The 23640-nt window shown below is 42.7% G+C and overlaps 1 protein-coding gene across 4 annotated transcripts in view; it reads left to right on the top strand.

The window, feature by feature from the left end:
- Window positions 1-2725: 2725 nt before the first annotated feature.
- The window catches only part of PAG1 (phosphoprotein membrane anchor with glycosphingolipid microdomains 1), a 143362-nt gene continuing 122447 nt past the window's right edge, over window positions 2726-23640 (top strand). For 2 of the 4 annotated variants that reach the window (XM_033439840.2, XM_033439837.2), the window contains exon 1: window positions 2928-2991. The gene's annotated coding sequence lies outside the window, so the exon portion shown is untranslated. Of the gene's footprint in view, window positions 2992-23640 lie in introns of all 4 variants that reach the window. The other 2 variants (XM_033439841.2, XM_004276173.4) reach the window with 2 other exon arrangements.

The following is a 23640-nucleotide window of genomic DNA, read 5'->3' as shown; positions in this document are numbered from 1 at the left end:
TCAGAAACAAATTATAGATCAGATACGATCAATATTAATACAGTCAATATTAAGGCAATTACATATTTCCTGTGTTTAATGCCAATGATAGTAACTCAAAATACAGTGGCGCTGGGTCATACTAATTAACTTTTTATAAAATTAAATCTTGGCTCTCTTAAAGTCAATATTCAAGTGAATTCATACACTATACAGATAAATATTTTGATTGGAGTTTGTAACACCTAAGAAAACAGGATGACAACTTTGGACACCTCTCCTAAAAGTCCCAACATGATTGTTATGCTAACTTTGTGTTTTTTGTAATTTAAAATATTTTCTTATTAAAAACTGAACAAACAAATTTCCACAACCATCTCCCTCATTTATAGAGAATTCTCTTTTAATTAGGCATTCATTTATTAATTTTTTCATAATCACACAGAGGAATAGCTCTAATGGAAGAGTTATACTGGAGGTAAAGACAAAGGTGGGTCGGACATAGTTTACAGTATAGCATTCCAAAGCAAACCTCTGGATTGGGAGACTGCATATAAACATCACACACTTTCTTCCAAAACTTTATTCACATTGGGAATATAGTCCAGAGTATTTACCGCAAGCACAAGAATTGTTCCTGACACTTATGGTTCTATATCAAGGAGTGACTTTGGAATACCTTTGGATTCTAATTTACTGATGGCAAATCAGTAAAAATTTGGAAATGTAAAACAATCTTCAGGACGTTATTTGGTGACAGGAGAGCAGAGGAGAAGGACAGAGGCCTGAGACTGGCTCTTGCCTGGATTTTGCCTGAATCACTTAGCTTCTTTGGGCCTGGATAAAATGAGGATGGTAATCACACTTGTCACCAGAAAATGTGAGTGTCGCTCTTTGAACCTCTCAGTGAAGCCTGCCCTGTGTAACTGTAATGTATCCCAATTTGTGGAGCTGCAAAACTGCTGTGAAGATGCAAAATGGATTTTTTCCCTCCAAAAATGAAAGCTTTTCTAACCCAAAACTTAGGCACAGCCTTTAAAGGATGTGCATAATAAACAGAAGGCATTTTTCTTGTAAGATCTGAATCGTTTTCCTTAGAATTATAGAAGCTGTGTCTAACACTCAGATCTGTACTCTCATTCAAGTCCCACTGTTTGAGCAAGTCAACATTTTAAAATCTGTAAAATGAGCATAAATCTCTTTTATCCAATTTACGAGACCATTGTGAGATTTCAGTGAGGTAATATATATGACGTACCATAAATTAATAAGTTCTGGAATACCTGAGGTTCACCCTGTGCTGCCAGACAGGAGACCACGTCCAGTCCCTGGATCTTCTTCTCCAAGGCACCTTTCCAGAACCTAGATTTGTTTCCTGCTACACAGCCTTCCCTCTGCAATGCACTATGGAACAGGCCATCTAACATCTCTTACTCCATCACTTTGCTCCCTACTCCCATACCTCCCCTCCTGATCAGCCTTCTTCCCAGGCCAGATTTAAGCCTCCTTTAATGATACGTGTAAGGAATACAGTGTGTGTGTTGTGTGTGTGTTTAACATGATTTATATATTTTTCCTACGAAGTAAAGTAATGCATAATAATTGTAGAAAATTTCGACTAGTGAGATAAAGCACCAATTGGAGTTGGACTTGCAGTCAGATGTGTTGAGTTCAATACCCGGCTTGGTGCTTCTCACTGCAAAGGTCTATTCTCAACTCCTAGCTGCTGGTCTAATATCCTGAAGTTTGGTTCAAACAACACCTATATCAGACTCATCGAGAGTGCTCCTTAGGAATGGAATTCCAGAGACCCACCTTTGCCCAGCCGCTGAACCATAACCACTGTAGATAGGGCCCGTGAATATGCTCTGCATTTCCAGAAAGCTACTCGGGTGATTCTCACGCAGACCGGAAGCTCTACTCCGGACTCTAGACCACACTTCCAGTAGCCAAGATAGGGTGGTCTGGACCTGCAGCACTGACATCATCTGAGAGCTTGTTAGAAATGAAGAATCGCCCCGTAGTGCCCAAACCTACTGAATCAGAACCAGCATTTTGACAAAATCCCTAGAAGATTCTGTCACACCTTTGAGAAGCTCTACTGTACCTTGGTGTCACCTGGGAAGCTTTACAACCTAATGATACCTGGGGTGCGGACAGGGCAAAAAGGCTCTTACTAGTTCCGTAAGTTACTTTAATGTACAGCCAAGGTACATTGTCCCCTAAATCCCAGCTTTTTAAGGTTAAACTATAACCTGAGTTAAATCGGCTTTTGTAGGCTTGCCAGGGGCCCTATGGATCGCTTAGATTAAACAGTGATTTTTTCAGAGACAATGGACTCTGGAGACAAACAAGTTCAACCACACAGCTTAAGGTTCACCGAACCCCAGGCGGGAGACTTCCGGTACCTTCCCACGAAGGAGCGGGGCATCGCACCCGGGTCCGCCCCGCGCCCCGACCCGGCCCCGCCCGCCTCGCCCCTTCCCCGCCCCGCCCTCCCCCGTGACGTGCCGCAGAGGGCCGGGCTCATGCGCACTCGCGTCCCGCGCCCCGCACGGCTGCACTGCCTCGGCGGTTGTCATTCTCCGCGGCGCGGCGGCGAGTGCCGAGTGCGGCGCGTGCCTGCCTTCCCGCTCGCTTGTCGGCGCGCCTGCGATGTGATCGACCGCCTGGGAGCGGGCTGGCAGCTCTCCCCGCTACAGCGCCTCGGCTTTTCCCTGGCCGCCTTCCTTGTTGAGCCCCGATTCCCTCGGAGCCGGAGACACGCACCAGAGGCTCGAAGCGCCGCACTCCGGGGCGGGCGGCAGCTGCAGCGCTCGGGACCGCGCGGCCGGGTGCAACCTCTGTCGTCGCCGCCGCCGCCGCGCTTGTCACCGCGGAGCCAAGGCGGCTGGTGCAGAGCGGCAGCACCTCGCCCCGCACCCGCCGCCGCCCGGGCAGTGCGGGGCCGCGGCGCTCTGTGCGCAGCGGGAGTGCGGTCCCCCCCGAAGGCTCCCTGTCGCCTGCGTCCCAGTAAGTTGACTGTAGTTTTTGAAGTTGGAGGGCGCCACGGGAAGGGGAGGTTCGTTTTTGTTATCTTCACGTCGTGGGAAGCTGGGGATGGCACCTCTTGTTAGCAGGGCTCCAGCTTGGGGAGTTGAGGGTGCGAAGCCGCGGACAGGGCACGCGGGGAGAGGAAGCAGTCCCGGGAGAACTGGCTCCAGCCTCTGCTGAACGTGCCAGACGGAAATGCTGTGAGAGGACAGGTGCTCTGAGGGCATTTTGCCTGCTGCTGATTGCACATTCCAAGCCCTTTGACTGTGTGTGTGTGTGTGTGTGTGCGCGCGCGCGCGCGGGGGGGGGGGACTGGGGGGTGTTAGGGGGGTCCTGTCACCTCCATCGCAAGTCCTCAAGGAAATGACTCTAGTAATATTCCTGGATGCGATAGATCTTTGGGGATGGGGGCTAAGTCATTCCCTCTCAGGCCTCCAGGCTTCCCGCGCATCCCACTTTTCTCTTCCCCTAGGCAGAAGTTGTAATTGGAGACCAGTCCTTCAGGGAAAGACAACTTATATGTCAACCTAGAGTTCTGTGCTATAAGGCAAATAAAATGAGAAACCCGCTCAGCGTGTATGATTTCATACACTTTAAGAATGTGAGCAAGTCTCAAAGCAATAGTGTTCAGATGATGACACTTGGGTTTCACCCTTACTGTCCTCCACCTCTTATGTAAGCCTCCCGGCAGGATAACTGTCTCTGCAGTGGCTGCAGCTGTCGCTCTCCATTCCATTTGTTTAGGGTCTAGCTTGAACGTATTTAATGAAAATGTTGACATGATATAGCGCTCTGCAGTCTGAAAAAGAGTGCACTCTTCAAATTGGAGTGTCTTCTCCTAATAGGGAATGTGCAAGGAAAACCCCAGTATATTTTTCAAGGCAGCTCCAGGAATTAGACACATAAATCATGTTTTAAAATAGCATGCATTGTACAGAGAGCTTGCAGAGGACCCCTTTGAACACATCCCCTTTGTTTTAGAAAAAGTGGAAATGGTTCATGCCAGACAATTGTTGAGTCTGAAAGTTAAGTGTACTGATAGGCTTAATTATCTTAATAAACAAAGAGCATGATTTATAGGTAGCTGCCCTGCCCTACTTTGAAGGATAGAATTCTAGAATTCTTTAACCTTTCTCTCGTCTGTGCCCTAGAGATTCCTTTTAAGCAGAGCAATAGATTATCATCATTGATGTTTAATATTTGAGTTGATTAAATTTGTAAAAGGAGTACTTTGAAATACCATACAGTACTGCTATGACTGTTAAAACAGTGAATACTAGAAATAAGGAGAATATTCCAATTTCTTGGTATAGAAGTCATTAGTTTAATAAAACAGATAACATTGACTGCCCTAATATATCTTTTTTAATGTGGACTTGTAGTAGACGTTTAAACCAAAACTCAGGGTTGTGTTTTGATGTAGGATTTATTTAGGTACTCTTTAGAAAAAGAAGCACATTTATTTATAGCATTCTAGCACATGGAACAAGATGAACTAGTTATAGGCACCTCATTTAAAAACATATCATAGTTTTTTTTAAGCAATTCTAAGAAAATACACAAAATGTAATTTCAAAAGTTGAAAAGATAGTCAACACTTTGTACTTGGTGAGAGCAGCCATTGCTCATCTCTAGAAGAGATTACATCTGAGCATGGAAGCACAAACAGGTTGACCCCCTCCTAACATGATGCACTGTCACATCATGGTTAGGAGGACAGACTAGGGAGCCATGCTGGCAGCTTGGGTACCATCTGTTTGAATCTGGGCAAGTTACCTAAACTCTGTGCCTCAGTGTCTTTGTCTGTAAAATGGGGATAACAGTTACCTATCTCTCTGGATTGTGGTGAGGATTAAGTGAGTTCATAGATTTAAAGCTACTGAACCAGTGTCTGGCTTATTAAACTGAGTAAAATTATTGTTAGGAAAGGAAATGCATCTTTGGATTCTGTGGACATTGAATGGCTGCTGATGGAGGTTAACAGAAGCAGTTCACATGTATAATAGGAGAGAGGGTATGAACCTCCTGGTAATGCAGACACCAGCTGGTGTTTGACCTAATGTCTCTTTCAATTCCTCTCCAAGGTGGGTAGCTTCATCTCCACTTTGGAGAAAAGGAAACTGGAACTCAACAAGATCAAATAGTAGAAATCACAGTTAGGATTTTAACCCATGTCTGTCTCTTTCAAACCCTGTCCTTTTTGGCCCTGCTGCCTCAATTTGCAAACTGCTTTTTCCATCTCTTCTCCTTGAATCCTCATAATAACATAATAAAATGGGTGCGTTATTATCTTTAATTTACAGATGAGGAAATTTACTTTAAGCAGTAAAGTATGCAAAGTGCTTAACTCACAAGATAGTTCTCCATGACTGGGAGCTATTATTATTATCATAATTATTGTTTAAAAGCTTGCCTACATTAGCACATGGTAGAGATGCCAGCAGGTGAAATGAAGTTTTCTCCTTCGGTTTGAAGTGGATTCCATTGCTTTTCACTTCCCTATTCACTTATTCAGAGAATCAAGAAAAAGAAAATGGTATGTTACCCTTCCCACGGTTCCGGCTGGAGGACAGCACTCCTGGGTTTGTTTCCGCCTGCGGATGTAGCTGCAGGACCCACATAGCCTAGTGAACCACCGCAAGCAGGTCATCCATCGATCCACAATCAGCATCATCTGTGAGCATGAATTCAGTCCCAGCTGGAGAGCACCCCTGGGGCAGAGAGGCCCTGCACTTTGCAACATAGTGTACTGTATGTTCAGAAATGGAAATAATTTACATTTCATATTAAATAAGCATGCTTCCTCTGGGCCTTAATACCAGTGTGGTGGGTAGCAGTTTTAGGGGTCTTGTGTGAGCAGTCCAGTTCGCCTTCCATATCCTCGGGTTCCACATCTGTGGATTCAACTAACCTCGGGTTTAAAAAATATATATTTTTTAATTCCAGAAAGTTCCAAAAAGCAAAATTTGATTTGCTTTGCTCCAGCAGCTATTTACATATTGTAGCATTTACATATTTACTGTTTACATGGCATTTACACTGTATTAGGTATTGTAAGTAGTCTAGAGATGATTTAAAGTCTGTGGGAGAATGTACTTTAAGGTTCTATGCAAATATAATGCTATTTTGTATGAGGAACTTGAGCATCCACTGATTCTGGTATCCTCACGGGTCCTGGAACCAACCCCCCATGGACTCTACTTTGTTAAAAGTCTGGTCCAGTCTGTCAAACTTTTCACTTGACTTCCGAAAGTTGGGAACGATTGAAAGGCTTTTTTCCTGTGGCTTTCTTAGATTATCATCCAGATCTACATAGTATTCTGGCCCTTGGTAAATATTTACTCTGCTTTCTAGATATAAAAAATCTAATTTCTGTAAAGGGCACATATGCCACACACAGCTTACAGACTGATTTAATATTTAAAGAAACCTGGTATCCTACCACTGTAAGGTACTTCAATACAGATTGGGCTTTTTTTAAGTCAAAACTCTCTGTACAACATGTTGATTATAGTTAATAATACTGGATTGCATATTTGAAAGTTGCTAAGAGAGTAGATCTTAAAAGTTCTCATCACTAGAAAAAAAAATTGTAACTACGTGAGGTGACAGATGTTAACTACTCATCATGGTGATCATTCTGCAATATATACAAAGGTTGATTCATTATGTTGTACACCTGAAATGAATAGTGTTATATGTCAGTTACATCTCGATTAAAAAAAAATCAAATCGAAAGTCTCTGGGTGTGAGCTTCCAGGAGGGTGCCAGATAGAGTCCTTGCCATCAACTGAGTCTTTCTGCAGTTTTAGCTCTCCTTGTCAGAGTACAAATATTCCTTTTTACTCTTTCAAGTGCTTTTACTTACATTTCAAATACTCCTCTGCTCTGGGGCATTCTGTAGTAAAAATCTTCCTCAATCACTTTTGTGACTCGACCTGGGTCCATAATTTACTTTTAACTCATTCTTTAGAATTTACATAGTTCAGTTTTATTTTTTTGTCTATGTTAACTATTTATTGGCTTACCTCTAAATCGCCAAATAACTTGCCTCTGACATCTAGCTATCCTTGCTGTCAGAAGACATACAAGAAATGCAAGCTAATTTTAATATGGATAAAGTGAATGAAGACCATTTAGTCTCCCCAGTCATCTCTACTGTTTTTTTGTTGTTGTTTTTTTGCGGTTCGCGGGCCTCTCACTGTTGTGGCCTGTCCCGTTGCGAAGCACAGGCTCCGGACGCGCAGGCTCAGCGGCCATGGCTCACGGGCCCAGCCACTCCGCGGCATGTGGGATCTTCCCGGACCGGGGCACGAACCCGTGTCCCCTGCATCGGCAGGCGGACTCTCAACCACTGCACCACCGGGGAAGCCCCTCTACTGTTTTGAATTATCTTCCCTTTGGGCTTGGGGAGTCTGGGGCTGATTGTATTTCTAGAGCTCTTGCCTCATACATCCGGGAGAAACTTGTTGGAGGTTATACTAAGTCTTGGTTCTACAAGCAACTGCTCATGTGCAACATGGCAGAGACAGTCCCACAAGGCTGGGACGTTGCTGAATTTGAGGGCGAGGGCTGGGTGTGGGGAAAGACAGCTCCGAGTATAATTTATCTGCCACATCCTTACTGGATGGAATGAACAGCTAACACAGAGCCCTTACCGTGGGCTGGCTGCCATGCCAAGAACTGTACATACAATATTTACTTTAATCAGTGACCTTGTGTGGTTACTTTGTTATCCTTTATTGCACAAGGGGAAACTGAGGCCTAGAAAGGTCAGAGCACTTGTCCAAGGTAACACTAGTGTGTTTTTGAGCGAAGAGTGGAGGCCAGGAATCTGATGAGGCCCAGCATTCTACTGCATCCAATGTGGGGGCCTTCTTATGGTTCAGCTGTGTCATAGAGATATCCTCTATTGTGCATCTCAAAATAATCCTATACTATCTCATGTTCTCCCCACAGTGACCCTAGGATAGAGCTAAAGGGATGGTGGAAAGGTCCGTGCCCACCGTCTTCCAGATCTTTATTGAGGAAGAGCTTAAAGCTTAGTTCATGCAATGAGCTCAGAAAAGAAACCCCCATGTTAGCATTGTGAAATAGGAAGCATGAAGCCTTCCACTGATCGTGGGACACAGTGGAGAGGCGTGCAAACTTTGTGTTTGATGTCACATACTTGCGTCATTCTCATCGAAGAGAGAAGTGTAGCAACCTGAGATTTTCTTAGGTGATTTCTAAAAAATTAAATCAAAAATGATTTAATCAGCAGTGAGTATGACTACAGCAGTGTCACGTGTTGTTCACGATGAACTTGATGGTTTTAAAAGTAAATGAACAAGTATGTCTCACAAGCGAAGTGCAAGCGTGTTGTCTCAGAAAAGGAAAGTTGTGTCACATCTTCTGTGTCTGCATCCTAGTCTAACTCCACTCTAAATGCAGAGGGAAAGGGCAGAATTTAAAACCAACATGTAATATTTTCAAAACCATTTCCCTGAGCCCCACCTCCTCTATTTTTTCCTGATTTCACACTGGAGCCAACGTTTGTTGTAGAGGTCTCTGTATTATGCAGCTGCCCTTTTGTAAGAAACACTTTTCCAAAATAAAACAATTTTAAAAACCCATTAAAAAAAGTTCTTCATATCCTTTGGGTTTTGAGTTATTATTTTTGTTGTTGTCGTTGTTATAATATTTCGGTATATCATGTTAATGTCTCACCCACTCCCCCTTCTTGGTTTTATAGGACTGTATAATTTTCAAGCCTGTGAGTGATTAAAAATTTATGAAAAATTCAGTTTTCTAAGTGTGGATTTTATGGCAGAGGACAGGGAAATTTGGCCTGATTGGGGGGCCTTTACTTAAACTACAGAGCACTTGAAACCCTATGAACCTTATGGAGTAGGCAGGTTTTTCTAAAAAAAGTGTTTTAATTGATCAATAGCAGCCTTGTACTTTCCTCTTCAATTTCACAGGACCCAGTCCCTGCCTATCATATCTCGTATTCATTTGTAAGTAATCAATTTCAATTGATTTTCTGAAAGTACGGAAAGGTGTGACTAGTCAGCATTGCTGCATCTGTCATTTCAGTCTTCAGGGAGCCCCAAGGTTGCATATGGAAGCCTTTCTGTGAATTTGTTCTGTAAGGAATGAAGAGTGTTCAGATAGGTCCTTGGGGTTCAGGTCTCGCTGTATTTGTGACTCAGTCATTGCTGTTAATGTTGCTTCCACTCACTGTGGCCTTTCACCTCCACCCGAACTCCTTCCTCCATCACCCCCACGTGGTTGAACGTGCTGAAGCTACTGGGAAACTTTAATGTTGAAGCAGCTCATGCTGTAGGTCAGAGGCAATAAAACCACACAAGACAAATTTTCTTAAACTATAAAAAAGCCAATCTGTAACGTGGCTACACACAAGAACACCACAACTTCTGTATTCAGCACTTGGGGATTGCAACCGGAGTGGCCTTGTGATATTTTCCATGGCACCTTGTAAAGAGAGCTCTGAACCTCTCATTCACACATAATCGATCACTAGAAGCTTGGCAGTGTTTGAGTCAAATTTAGTTGGAGTGATATTTACTCATTTATGCATTCACCAGATATATATCCATATACCAGGCATAGTGTTGGATGATGAAACCTCAGACATAAGAGGATTCCTTTCACTTTCCTCAAGAATCTCAGTCTTGGGAGGGAAAAGACGCTTAACAGCAGTTGGAACCAGTGCCTAAAAGATGCTGGGCTCTCTCAGGGGTGCCTGACTCCAAAGAGATGACTTTCCCTTAAGCAGGGCAGGATCTGAGTCTGGAAGGGTGAGTTGGAGGGGACCAGGCAGCTGAGGGTGGGAATGGGCTGGCAAAAATCATCTGAGCAGAGGGACCAGGGAGAACACAATGAAGGAGCTGAAGAGGGTGGTACATCTGTGGAATAGCTGGTACTTCCCCAAGACTGGTGCTCATCAGGGGCAGTAGGTGAAGCTGGAAATGGAAAGTAGAGGCTGGAGCCACTTCGGGAAGGGTCTTGTGGGCCATATTTGGTTCAGATGAATTCAGGTCGTTCTTTTAGAAGGATCACTCTGGGTGTGTTGTAAAGAATGGTTGGGATGTGAGGATGGTGGTGTGGAAAAAAGCAGTTGTGGAAAAAAGCTGCTGAATCCTAGTGTGGATTTTAAGGTCTGAACAGACTGATCAAGGTGGGGGGATCGGAGAAGGAGAGGAGAAGCAGGGAGGGGATGGTGAGTTTAGGGATGGATGACTCCCCAGAGCTCTGGCTTGAGTGATTGAAAGGAGAGATGTGCCGTTGGTCGTGATAGTGAATACAGAGAATGGTGCAGTATGCAGCGGGGGAAGGTGACGAATTCAGGGGTGGATTCGTGTGATGCGAGGCACAAGAGGGGCACCCAGGGCTTGAGATTCAGTTGACAGTTGCACAAGGCTGCGGTTCTGGAATTCAAGACAGAGGCTGAGCTGGAGATAAAAGTTTGCGAGTCTTCCGTGTATTTGAAGTTGTTGAGGTTGTGATCTGCCTGGGAGGGTGCGTAGAATGAAAAAATGACGAAGGCCAAGGTGGCAGGCAGAAGAAAGGGAGATGGGATGGTAAGATTAAGTGAGGGAAGTTTTCGACAAGTGCTTGGACACAAAGTGGCAGAAGCCAGAGGGAACGGGAGCCGTGTGACAAAAGGAATGAAATAGAAAGAAAAGGCAGAGAGCAAAGGGACAGGTCTGACTGTTTCCTCGCTTGCATCTACACAGATGACAGTGGCTCTTTCTCATATAGCTTTTAGTTCCTGTCAATAAGTATGAAGACCTACTATGTGGAATGTGGACGGGGAGTGGGGTAAAGGAAAGAAGTCAATAAAATCACGAATAAAGCATGACCCTCAACCTCAAGCTGCTTATAGGATAGCATTGTCGTTTCTTGTTTTGGTTTTCCTTTCATTTTTCTCCTTCGTTGACAGCAGGACAGGGCCACTTGGGAAAGCGGGAAGAATGAAAGAATCACTTTCTTGGCACATGAAGTGCTTGGTTCTCCATAACAGGCATGTCTCATTGTATTCATGAATGAGCACACCTGAAGGGACGGTGATAATGACACATTATTTGACAGTTTACAAAAGCAAAGCTTATATCATGGCCACTGCATCTGTGGAGGGTTTGGACCTGTGAACCAGTCTTGTTAGAGTTACTAATGAGCCTTTTGGCTCGTTGGTTTATTTGAGATATATCAAGTACAGTTTCCTGTAATTTTCACTTGTCTTATAAAAACAGGCATCATTAAGTTATAGACAAGCTGGAGTATTTGGGGGGATGGTGGAAATAATTACCATGTGTTTTAGTTAATATCATGCATTTCAGTCCTCACTTGTTTCATCCTTTAATTTTGACCTAAAGGTGGAATTACTCCCATTGCAGAGATGAGGGAACTGAGATGCAGGGTTAGGATGACTGCATGGAAATAACACAGCTAGTGAATGGTAGAGCTCCTAGGACCCCAAATAAGGCGTTCTGATTTCAAATTCTGGCTTCTTGCCACTCCATCATGTTGCCTGTGTCTTCATGAATAGCTACTAAAGAAAAATTAGGGTGTGGAATATTTAAGAGATTTTTAATTAGTCTGCTCTAAACACTAATAGTGGAAACTGCTTTGGCCGCAGTCTTTATATTTGGTGGGCCACAGGTTCTTCATGCAAATGTATGCGATTAAGTCAGACTGGGGGAAAGCTTTTTTCACAGATGAACATCTTTTTCTTTCATTATCTTAAAAGCTTTAAAAAAGCATCTAAGTTATAAAAGGATTCAACATTTTAAACTGTAAAATCATTGTAGTCAGACTTGCTGTCTGTGATACAAAGGAAATTTATTTTTCAGTTGTTGCAATGGCTGTTGTAGGTGAGAAGCGTTTTGTGTGTACATGTATGTGTGCGTGTATGTGAAATAAATCAGCCAGATTAAGTTTAACGTATTGGTTTTCCTTTTATAATATCATTCCTGAGTTCTCCAAATACATTAGTGATGTAGCTTGCTTTATCTTGCCAAAGCAGCTATTATGTTCCCTATTTAATGCCAAAGTATTAAAGCATTTGTCTTTTTCTTACGCAGTGTAAAATGATGCAGGATAAATCGAAAGAGCTTATTTTATTTTTACAACTTGTATTTTGGCTTCTGATATTCTAAAATTATGATTTACCTAATTTTGCTACTGTTAAAGCAGATACTAACTATTAATATACAGAAGTGTCAGAATCATGAAATGTACATGGAATTTTATGGCTGTTTGAAAAGTTTATGATGCTACATCTTTTTATTTCATAAAAAATATCTATGAGCCTTGCTAAATGGCAATTTCCAGATGAAAGCAATTTCTTCAAGTAGCAAAATGCTGGTACCAGTGTTTATCTTTAAATCTCAATTTCAAGCTTCTCGGTGCCAATTTTACATTTTAGCTTCAGTGGAAAAAAACTGAATCCAAAAGGGCTTATGCATTTGTGACATTCAGTTGGTTGATCTTTTGTTATTGATGCTGATTTTTTTAAATAACCATAGGCTTATAAAGTTTTTAAAGATTTATAAAAATGTTAGGCAACTATCTTAGCTTTAGTAATTATCATTACACATGGCGTACTGTAGTAGCATAGTCCATGGTAGCTGAGAAATTACAGTATAGGCATATGAGAATTTAAATAACAATATAAAATAGTATTGTGTTTTATATGTGATTTTATTGTATCTTATATTTATAAAAATATGTGAGGAAATTCAAATGAAGTAAAATGAAAGTTAATTTGGCCATTTCATGCCTCATGTGTCCCAGTTTCATCCAAATGCAAATATGATAATCCAGGGCACAGAGTTAGCATCCTGTTGGGGCGATTTGACGCTACTGTATTTACTACTCACCACCAACAGGAATAATTAAGCTGCATTTCCCACTAATCTTTCCGTAAGTATATATTTTAATCTTATGTGCTAGGAGTTTTCATTTTCTAAAAAGAGTAATTAAATTTTCTTTACCTCTTTTTTCTTCCCATTCAGTTTTTTTTTGGGGGCGGGGTAGGAGTTTATTCATTTATTTATTTATTTTTGCTGTGTTGGGTCTTTGTTTCTGCGCAACGGCTTTCTCTAGTTGTGGCAAGCGGGGGCCACTCTTCATCGCGGCGCGCGGGCCTCTCACTATCGCGGCCTCTCTTGTTGCGGAGCACAGGCTCCAGACGCGCAGGCTCAGTAGTTGTGGCTCACGGGCCTAGTTGCTCCGCGGCATGTGGGATCCTCCCAGACCAGGGCACGAACCCGTGTTCCCTGCGTTAGCAGGCAGACTCTCAACCACTGCGCCACCAGGGAAGCCCCCCATTCAGTTTTATTCTGACTTTTCTTATGTTAGTGTATACTTGACATGATAGAACACGCCTAAATTAGTAATCTGATTTGAATACCATAATTATATGTACAGTTATGGCTTGACTGAATAGAGGGCTTTTGCATATTGTGTACGTTCTTTCTCTTAGTGGATTTAGGAATTATATGCTTAATATTTCAGAGTCCTAAACCTGCTTATGTTTAGCAATAGGCATGCAGAGAAAAATATAAATATTTTTACAAACGTGATTTTAAAAGATATGCTTCCTTTTCAAATGTTAGGAATTGACAGGTAACTGTCTACCGTAGCTCTTTCTTATATGCAATAGACTGATAAACACAGAAGTGGCTGAAACCTACAATGATGTCATTTGTAGCACCTAAATTGTTAGTGTTGAGGTTAGGCGCATACTCCTTTCTTTTCCTGAATAAAAAATAATGATGCTTTGCAGTAAAGTATTACGCATCTTGATAAATATGTAAGTATATTCAGGTAATGTTAAGAATATTTTTTTCTTTGCTGTATTATATAACAGTCATTTTGCCCAAAATGTACATCTTGAACTTTTAACATCAGCATGAAATTCCCAATATTTCCAAAGTAAGGATTGACACTAAAAAGTCCGGAGACTCATTAAAAGCAGACAATATGGATAATAGCTTTTCAGATTTTTGTGCCAGGGTGTATTGAAGAGGATTGCTAAACACTGTGGTTGCTGAGAAAAATAAAACCCTGAAATATTAAACTTACACTTAATTTAATAGTTTCTGTCACCACAGTTCTTAACCTTTAGGTTCCAACTGGCTTAGTGCTTTACTAATAGCAGCTGGTCAGGACCTGAATTATTATAGATCTTTTCTTTTATTAAATATTCAGTAGCATTTTCAAAATTGTTCTCCTAGATACAGTTCATAATAAACAGCCCAGTGCTGGCAGTGAACATGCTACTTTTATTACTGTCTTACAGCCATAGGCCACTTGACATTTGGACCCATCTCTTACGGATTTTCGCAGCTCCGCATATCCTGAAACCTGTCAGCCTTGGATCAAAACAAGTCTTTTGCATCTCCACAGTTACAAGGAGAGTAGAAATAACTTCTTTTCTTCTCCCCATTATAGGCCAAGGCCTGTGGTCAGAGGAACATCATTTGCTAGGTTTATGCTTTTTCTGTCTTGATGTTCTCGCTGGCTTTAGGAAGTGATAACATGAAAAGCACTGTTGAAACGCGAACACAACAGTTTGATCTGATGTGGCATATACTCTTTCTATTTAAAGCTACGGTTCTCCACGAAGGGTGACTTTGCTACCCAGAGGACATGTGGCAGTGTCTCAAGACATTTTTGGTTGTCACAGCTGTTGGACAAGGGTAGGGGGTAGGGATGTGAGGGCTACTAATGACATCTAGTGAATGAGTAGAGGCCAGGGATGCTGTTACATGTCCTACAATGCACAGAACAGCCCTCCACAGGGAAGAATTATCAGGGCCAAAATGTCAGTAGCGCTGTGGTTGAGAAGCCCTGATCTGGAAAGTAAGGAATGTCTTTTTAATTTGCTTTATATTGTTCAAGCAAATGGTAATGTGTTCAATGGTTCTGGTGAAGAGATCCGTGCATTCAATATAATCATATATTGAATACCTCCTAGGTCCTGAAAATACTGTGAAGACTGGCATCGTCCTTAGGAGTTTCCACTATCTTTGCAAGATGAGTGGTAAACAAAATACTACTGTTTGATGTGATGCATGCTGTAATTAGAGAGGGATGTGTGGCATGTTAAAATAGAAATAATTTCTATTTCATTTGCTAAATATAGGGGAATATCTGGAAGAACTCATCTTCTCTGGCTAGATGTAAAATTAGTCATTTGGGAGCAAGATTTTTCCTTTTCCCTTCATAATCAGGGATGGGTCCAATTTATTGCACCCTTCTCCCCCTATTTGAACTGGTATTAATTTGAAACACCAGGAAAAAAGATGAGGTGCGGACATAAAAAGTGTTACTTTAGAAATTTAGGATATTAGTTTTTTCACATCTTCATTGAGGTATAACTTACATGCCATAAAAGTCTCCTCTTTTAAGTGTACAATTCACAGATTTGTAGTAAACTTGCAGAGTGATGGGACTAACATCACAATTCAGTTTTAGGGCTTTTCCATCACCCCAGAAAGATCCCTTATGCCCGTTTGTGGTCATTCTGTGTTTTCATTGCCAGCCCCAGGCAAGCACTAATCTTTCCATCTTTTTCTCTTTTCTGCCTCACTTTCTGTGTCCATTTGCTAAAAGGCAAATCTATGGACATATCATTTGGAATATTAATTTTTACAGTTAAAATGTAGTTTGATATCTTCTTTTTGAAGATCAGCATCACGCTTCTGTTTTTCGTATTACCCATACCATACACATGCTACGGCACAGGATTGGGTACACTCAGTATCAGAACTCCCAGACTGATACAGTGAAAAATGTGACAAAGGAAAGGATGAGCACGTGTGTTTAAGGCGGCATATGTGAAATCGTATGTGGTATGCCTGTTTTTCAGCCTTGTCCTGTTTTGTTCCCTGTGAATCTGTCTTCTAAAATAATGTTGTAGAAATCATTGAAAAGCTGAGGTCAGGGAAATACCTTCACGATGTGGGAAAACGGTGGAAGGATTAAATCTGGAGAACTCACCTGTTTGGGAGTTGTATGCAGGTCAGCAACAGTTGTATGTAGCCAAACCCTTTGGGGCTAAATGTCTTTTAGAATCCAGCTTTTAGAAAGGGAATGCAGACTGTATACTGTAGGTTATGTAATACTCCCATGGGACTCAGGAAACACAGTCATTTCTGGAGCAAAGTAGATGAATATTCACATTTAGCTGGACAGAAAAAGTCCTGTCAGCTCAGGTCAGGTCAGGGTTTGGAACAAATTCATTTGGTAGCAAAGTAACAAAGAAACTGTTTTCACAGAGTTTTGCATTTCAAAATTGTGGATAAAGTTTTATGAACCTGTCGCAGTGTATCCCAGGATATTACATTTCAAATAATTGTCCCATCCTCTTTTCAGCACCTCCCCACCCAATCTCCTCTGCCACATACGCACTTCATACAGCTTAGCCATGGGTATACTTGTCTTTCTTTCACATCATGAACTTCCCATCAGACTTGACAAAATGCCAAGTTAGCTGTTCAGTTTTTGGGGATGAAGGTCAGGTGTGGATGTGTTATCGCCAGCCAGATCCTTATTGTCTTATGGTTTGTGGTTTCACCTCCCTGCTGGAGTATAGCCATGTCCATCTAGTCCAGCCCCCCCAGGCCCAGGACTCTGGATGATGAAGATAGCTTTTGGGGGTCAAAAAGATGTCCTCGAAGAAAAATCCAAAGGTAACAATGGTAGCTATCATTCCAGGTAGCCCCAGACTCATGCTTGGTAACCTTCACACCCATCACAAAATTATGGGCAGTGAGACTGAACAGCTATAGGAAGAGAGAAAAACCAGGGTAGGGAGTCCACTAGAGTCAATTCTCTTGAGATAAAGATATTTAGAATTCAAGAAAGATAGACATGAAGAAAATGACAAGAGGGTGTTTACTGGGCTCACAACTTAGAAGGAGGACACCCGTCCAAAGCAAGACATTTCAGACTTGTTCCAAATTGTTCAAAAATCTTACATAATCTTATATAATTTGCCTAATGGCGTTTAGCTAACCTTGTTAGTCTTTTAATCATGAATTTCACATCCATGTTAATTTCCAGATTCCAGTGGTGCAGCTGTAACTGTGTGGCAGTGGGTTTTAGCTGACCTTCCCAGTGGAGCTCCTAGGGAGCTGTAGAATGAGTATTGAGTATTTCAATCAATGTGTAAATTTCCTTTTGTGGCATGTGAGTGTGCATGTCCTTATGGCAGCGTTATTTAGGCAGAATGTACTACAGACTGTAGGGCCCATTTACGAGCAAGGGGGCCCAATTTCTGCAGATAAGAAAAAGAGTGCAGTATTGCACCGGCATCAGAAAAAAAATTTATAGGGACATCCAAGAATTTTGCCTTTTGAAGACTCAAAACCTCGTCCAGGCAGTACTAAATTCTTAAAGGGCAATGTGAGGCAAAGGTAGTAGGCACTCAGGAACATGCTATTATTCTCTACCTCTTTTTTTGTTTTTTTTTTTAAGTTCTTGTTTCTAGTGTGACGCCAAAGTTTCTATCTATAGGGGAACCATCAATGTGCAAAGGTGTTGAATCATTGCCATTTGGTAATGGAAGTACACAGCCCGCTTTTTCTAGTGTAGACTTCATTCTGGGGTGTCTTGGTTGACACCCACCTCCTACTCCAGCTTCAGCAGACAGTCTCCTCCCAGGTTTTACAACCAAGATTCATCTTCTCTCGTATCTCCCAACTTAAATAGCTCAACTTGTCCTGGCTTGGTTTTGCCAGGACAAGTCTGTCTTCTCTCGCCAGGCGCCTTCCCAGAGTTTTCGTACATTTCTGGTTGTTACCACATTTCCTGTTGTCAAAGGGCTGACAGCGCACAGGGGCCCCACCTTGTTACTGCTGCACTTTCTTCCTCCTTTAAATAGGCCCTCACCCTCTTCGTGCTGCAGGGATGCTGACCCCCTCTGTTGGGGTGGACCCTCTGATCCCTCTTATCTTGTCTCTCTCCTTCTTTCTCTCCTGCTGCCTTTAGAGCAATGGTTCTCCACACTGGCTGCAAAAAGCATCACCTGGGGAGGTCTACTGCTTCCTGACGCCCAGGGCCCGCCCCCAGTGATTCTGATTAACATACCCTTGGGGGTGGAGGGTGGGGGCTCTGCCTTGGTGGTGCTTGAAAGCTCCCCCAGGGGATGCAGCCATCACTTAGAACCACCAGTGTGGAGGGCAGGACACCTGTCTGTTGTTAAGGGTAATTAGCCATTGTAGAAGGACCAGGAGGGAAGTTTGGTTGCCAGGCAGGGAGGGAGTTGGGGAAGGGATGGAGGGGGAGTTTGGGGTTAGCAGATGTAAGCTTTTGTATCCATAGATAGAATGGATAAACAACAAGGTCCTACTGTAGAGCAGAGAACTATATTCAATATCCTGTGATAAACCGTAATGGAAGAGAACATGAAAATGAATATATATATATGTATAACTGAATCACTTTGCTGTACAGCAGAAATTAACCCAATACTGTAAATCAACTATATGTCAATTTAAAAATATATATTTTTTTAAAGACTCCCTCATCCCTTGCTTTACGTTCAGTTTCAGCTCAGGGGCGTGGGTTTCTGTAAGTGGCACCTACAGCCTCCCGGCTGGTGTGACAACTTCTCCCTCTTGGACTGTGTTCTCATCTGTAAATCCCGGGTGGCCATGTGTCCCCAGCAGGCCAGAAACCATTTCGGGTGAAGCCTGTACTTATCTCCTCATGGGGCTGCACCCAGGGGTCTGATTTTCCTTTCATAATTTCGCTTCCAGCCTTGCAACCAACTATTTTCCTTTTTCCTTTTTGTAACTCTCTGTAACCCGAAGCCAGGCGCCCTCCCGCCTCATCTGCTGCTAGTTCCTTTGCATCTCACTCCCCACAATGACACACGCAGGAGAACCAATTAAAGTTCCCAAGTGGAGATTTTCACTTTGCCCTTCCTTTGCGAGAAAGATGGGTGGCAGGGTCTTTGCTGGGAAACGATTGTATAGAATATAATTTTTCTGAATTAGTGGGAGAGGGGAAGCCAGTACTAAAATGGAACTGTCATCTATTCATAGTTTTCTTTTATTCTTAATGTACCTATGGGTCTCTGAAATCTTTCCTTACACAATAATGAGTCCAGGAGTTGGACAGAAATGCATTTGAATAGCTTTCTTTATAAAAGCTCTCTTTATAATGCCTCTTTTCTAGACGTTCTGTGGTCCCAATGCACGTCCATTTTCCCGAGAACAGTGCCCAAGAGCCTTTGGATGTGCTCCATTGTCCCACAGTTTCTAAAGGAGCTGCGAACAGTTATAACATGAGTGGGTTTACAGTACTCCCTGGACCCTACTGCTTTCTTGTTAAGGGATATTTTGTTCCAAAGAAAATGACAATACTTTTATTTGTATCAGTAAATAGGAAAATGTTAAGTGAGGTGATTTTGGCATTGATGACAAGTACGCACAGCTAACTGTTTTAAGGGCTTCTCGTGAAATTTTTGGAAAATTCAGCTGTGAGAAAGAAAAAAGAAATGCTTCACTTTACAAACCACTATGAAGATATAGGAATGATTTAAATGCCAGCTTTCTTTAACGGGATCAGTTTATAGAAATTGTATTTCTGTAACACTTTCCCCTGAGCACAGATACTGTATAATGCAAACTGTACCGCAGTTGTCTGCTTCCATGTAAAAATGCAACTCTTCTGTCAGCCTCCTGCATACAGCGTGAGAGCCTTGCCAAGGCTGGCAGTGCAGGCCAGTGATTAATTAACATGTTCATCCATTCAGCACGCGCTTATTGAGTTCTTTCTGTGTTCCACGCACCACGATAGGCAGTGGATAGAGCAACAAACAAGCTGTATCTACTCTTTCTAGTGGGAGGAGACAACCACACAAACAAGGGAATATCAGCAGGTTTTAAGTTCTAGGCAGAAAAGTGGAATGTATTACTATTACTGGGAGTGACCGGGCAGTTAGGGAGGGCGCCCTGGAAGAGGTGCCATTTAGGCTGAACTGTGAGCAAAGCAAGCAGAGCTGGCCGGAATTCAGAGACCAGCCTGGCCAGAGCAGACTCAGGCAGTCGGAGGAGACCAGAAGGAGGGCAGAGAGTGGCAGTGGGGCTGCTCCGGAGCAGGGAGCAGCCTCGCCAGGTTTGTATTTTAGGAAGATCACTTCAGAGCAGGACAAAAGGTGAACCAGAACGAGGACAGGGATGCTGGTGCCTCGGGCTGGAGCCCGGATCCTGGAACCAGGGTACCTGCTGAGAACAGAGCGGGCAGCCTGCTGACTAGATGCTAAAACGCTGTTCTTGGGCTCCTCTTCTGCCCTCTGTCCTGACTCAGATTGGGCCTCGCGGCCTCAATTCACTTGTTAAAATGCGTGTTCAAAGTGCTGATTTCCAGACCCTAACCTGGTCCAGTGACGTGAAGTGGGACCCAAGACTTCATTAAGCCTCCAGCTTTTAAGCACGGAGTCTGTGGACCGATTTTTGAGAAATATTGTGTCTGAGGATGGTGCTTACCTGAGTATCCCATGTAACTCTCACAGCAACCCTGTAAATGGATTGTATGCTCCCTGGGTTACAGATTAGGAAACAGGCTGTGTGATTAAGCATCTGGCCCGAGATCACACCGCTGGTGCATGTTTTGACTGGCGAAGTGATCTGCCCCTTTTTGTAGCCAGTCCTGCCTGCGTGAAGATGGGGAGAACAGCTCTGCAGAATTCAGAAATCCTTTGTGGGTTAATCCGTCTCATGAATGAACATGGCCTTCTCTCACACCTAGGACTTGATACATCTCATCTGGGAACAGAACCAGAAATGTCTGGCTTTTCTGAAGGATAAGTGTAATTTTCTTTCTTAAGGGTAGAATTTTAAGTCCTGGGGTGGGGGTGGGGGATGTATATTACAAAGGAGAGATTTGATCTTCATGGGTCTTTCTGGGTCTCTTTTTGCCTTTTTTCCATAAAAGAAGTTAAGAGGTTTAAGGGGTAGCAGTTTTTAATCACCTCATAGACCTAGAAACCCAACCATCTTGCCTCACAGAAAATTATCGTGCTTTCAGGTGCCATGAATCATTTATTTCTTAAGTGGCTCTTGAACCAAGAGTTGTGAAAATGATACTGAGGAGATGGAGGAGGGTTGCTGCGTGAAAAGCACACCGATAATTAGAAATCTTCTGTAAAAGCCGGCTTGAAAACACATTGACTTAAATAAATTATCCGCCTGCCCCCATCTAGTGTGATAGTGTGAAGAAGCTTCCGGCTTTATTTTCTTCTGGTGATAGGGTACTGAACGTTATTTATCTGGAGATTTAATCTCATAATAAAGTTTAGGTTGACCTGACTTTGGGGAAGGAAGGCATCTTGTAGTTTTAGTTTTTTAGGGTTCTGTAACAAAATACCACAGACTGGATGGCTTGAACAGCAGAAATTTATATCCTCACAGTTCTGGAGGCTGGAAGTCCAAGACCAACGTGCCAGCCGGGTTGGTTTCCTCTGAGGCGTCTTCTCTACTCGCACATGGTTGTCCCCTGGATGCCTCTTCACAACATTGTCCCTCTGGGCACGTGCGTCCCTGATGTCTGTCTGTGTGTCCTCATCGCCTCTTCGTATAAGGACACTCATCAGATTAGATTAGGGCCCACCCTAATGACCTCATTTTAACTTAGTTACCTCTTCAAAGGCCATATTTCCAAATACAGTCACACTGTGGGGTACTGGGAATTAGGACTATCAACATACGAATCTTGGGGAAACACAGCTCATAACACACCCTTGCCCCCGGGGAATATGTAGAGAGGAGGAACATGAAAAGAGAGCAAGAAAAAAATTCTCCCAGAGCAGGGTGCCCCCCTCCGCACTGCCACGCCCCCTCCGTTGGGCCCCTGCAGCAGGCAAGGGCAGGACGGCTGTGAGCTGTAGACTAACATGTACTAGGATGTCAGCCACCACCCACGCTGGACCCCAGTCGTGAATTGCCTGCCTCGGGCATGAGCCCAGCTTGAATGAGCTTCCTGGAAGCGAGGAAGGGGCTCTGTCTCCCTTGAAGCCTGACTCTTAAGTCCTGCAGAATTGGCAGAGGAAAGGCTGGCCTTTACAGGCCCCAGCATGATTGTCACAGGTTTTCCCAAAGGGACATTTTGTTACTTGTTGCTGGGGGTTAGTCTCATTTCCATCATTAATGGCGGGAGGCGGGCTTAGGGCCACCTCTGGGGGTCTAACATACAAGACAAGGCATCATCGTATTGTGAAATCAAAATGTCCCCCCCCCACCTGCCCGCATTTGTCTGTAAGCAAAAGAGGAACCTCAGTGACAATCTTGAAGTGAAAAGAAAAGCAAAGCTTTAACTGCAGTGTAAAGAACAGTGGATTTGTAAAGTGGGGAGAGACTTCGGCTCTGTGACTATAGTGAAAGCATTTTGTGCTGATTATGTAGATTGCCTGTAAAGCGTGGAAACAGACATATGTCCTAGAAGATATGGTATATTGTAAAGTAACATTAATATACCATATGTTATGTGCATTCACCGATTTATGGACTTTATGACCACCCTCAGGTTAAAATTAATTGTGCTAGGTTATCGGCCCAAGAAAGCCCTGGCTTTCTGGCTCAGCCACTGGCGGTAGGATGACTTACCTGGGGCAGCCTCGTGTCAGGTACACAGTTCTGTTTTTGTGCAGCTGGTTTTGATGGTGCCAAAAAAGGTCATTATTGTTAGCATATCATTTTCTTCGTTTTATAGTTTGTTTTGTTCAGTATGTGTCTTGGAGACTCCATTCATTAAACATTAATTGAAAACCAAGTATTGTTCAAGCACATTAATGTACAGTGCTCACAATTCCCACTTCGTAGGAGAGGAAATCTAGTCGAAGTCGTGGCGTGACTTGCCTGTGTCAGGAATCGAGGAAGTCTGAGTTGGGGTTTAAGGGAGATCTGATAGAGCTCATGTTCTATGCTTCACTCCCTCTGTTTTCCTGTGATTTCTCTGTTGGAGCTCACCACCACAAGAAAATGACACCAGTTTTGAGATCAGTTATGGATTAAAGAATGAATTGTTAAATCAGATTATACGCCCTTCTAATTGAGGTATTTACATATGCCATTGACTTGAGAAATGATTTTCTTAGTTCTTTTTTCTGTATGATCTTGGCAAACACATGCTTCTAATGGTGAACTTAATTTACAAGGCAGTTGTCAGATCAGTTCTGTGACAAGGGATAAAATTTTGGACCAAGCTAATACTGCTGAATCTGTGGAGGGACATCGACATTTGATGATTAGTTGATTGACATTTAGAAACCTCTTTGCTCTGAGATGCAAAGATTCTATGGATTTGTCATAGCTGACAAAGATGAAATCATATTCAGAATAAATGTTTTTCTCTGAAGCCTCATTGTAGAAAGTGATGTCATTTTAATATTCATAAATGAATTTATCTTTATTCAGACAGGTGTCCAAACTAATATTGTCAGTGTTTATTGCTTCACCCTATGATCTAGGATACAACTACTGTGGTACCACTCATTGATAAAATTGGCCACTCACTGTTGCAGGTTTCATTGACCCTAGCATTTATCAAGTATTGCCGTGAATAGTTTATTCATATATGTTTATTCTTTTTTTTTTTTTTTTTGCGGTA

Source organism: Orcinus orca, chromosome 17 (assembly GCF_937001465.1).
Source record: "Orcinus orca chromosome 17, mOrcOrc1.1, whole genome shotgun sequence".
Taxonomy (NCBI): Eukaryota; Metazoa; Chordata; class Mammalia; order Artiodactyla; family Delphinidae; genus Orcinus; species Orcinus orca.
The sequence above is the reverse complement of the archived record's forward strand: the minus strand, read 5'-3'. Positions and strand labels throughout refer to the sequence as shown.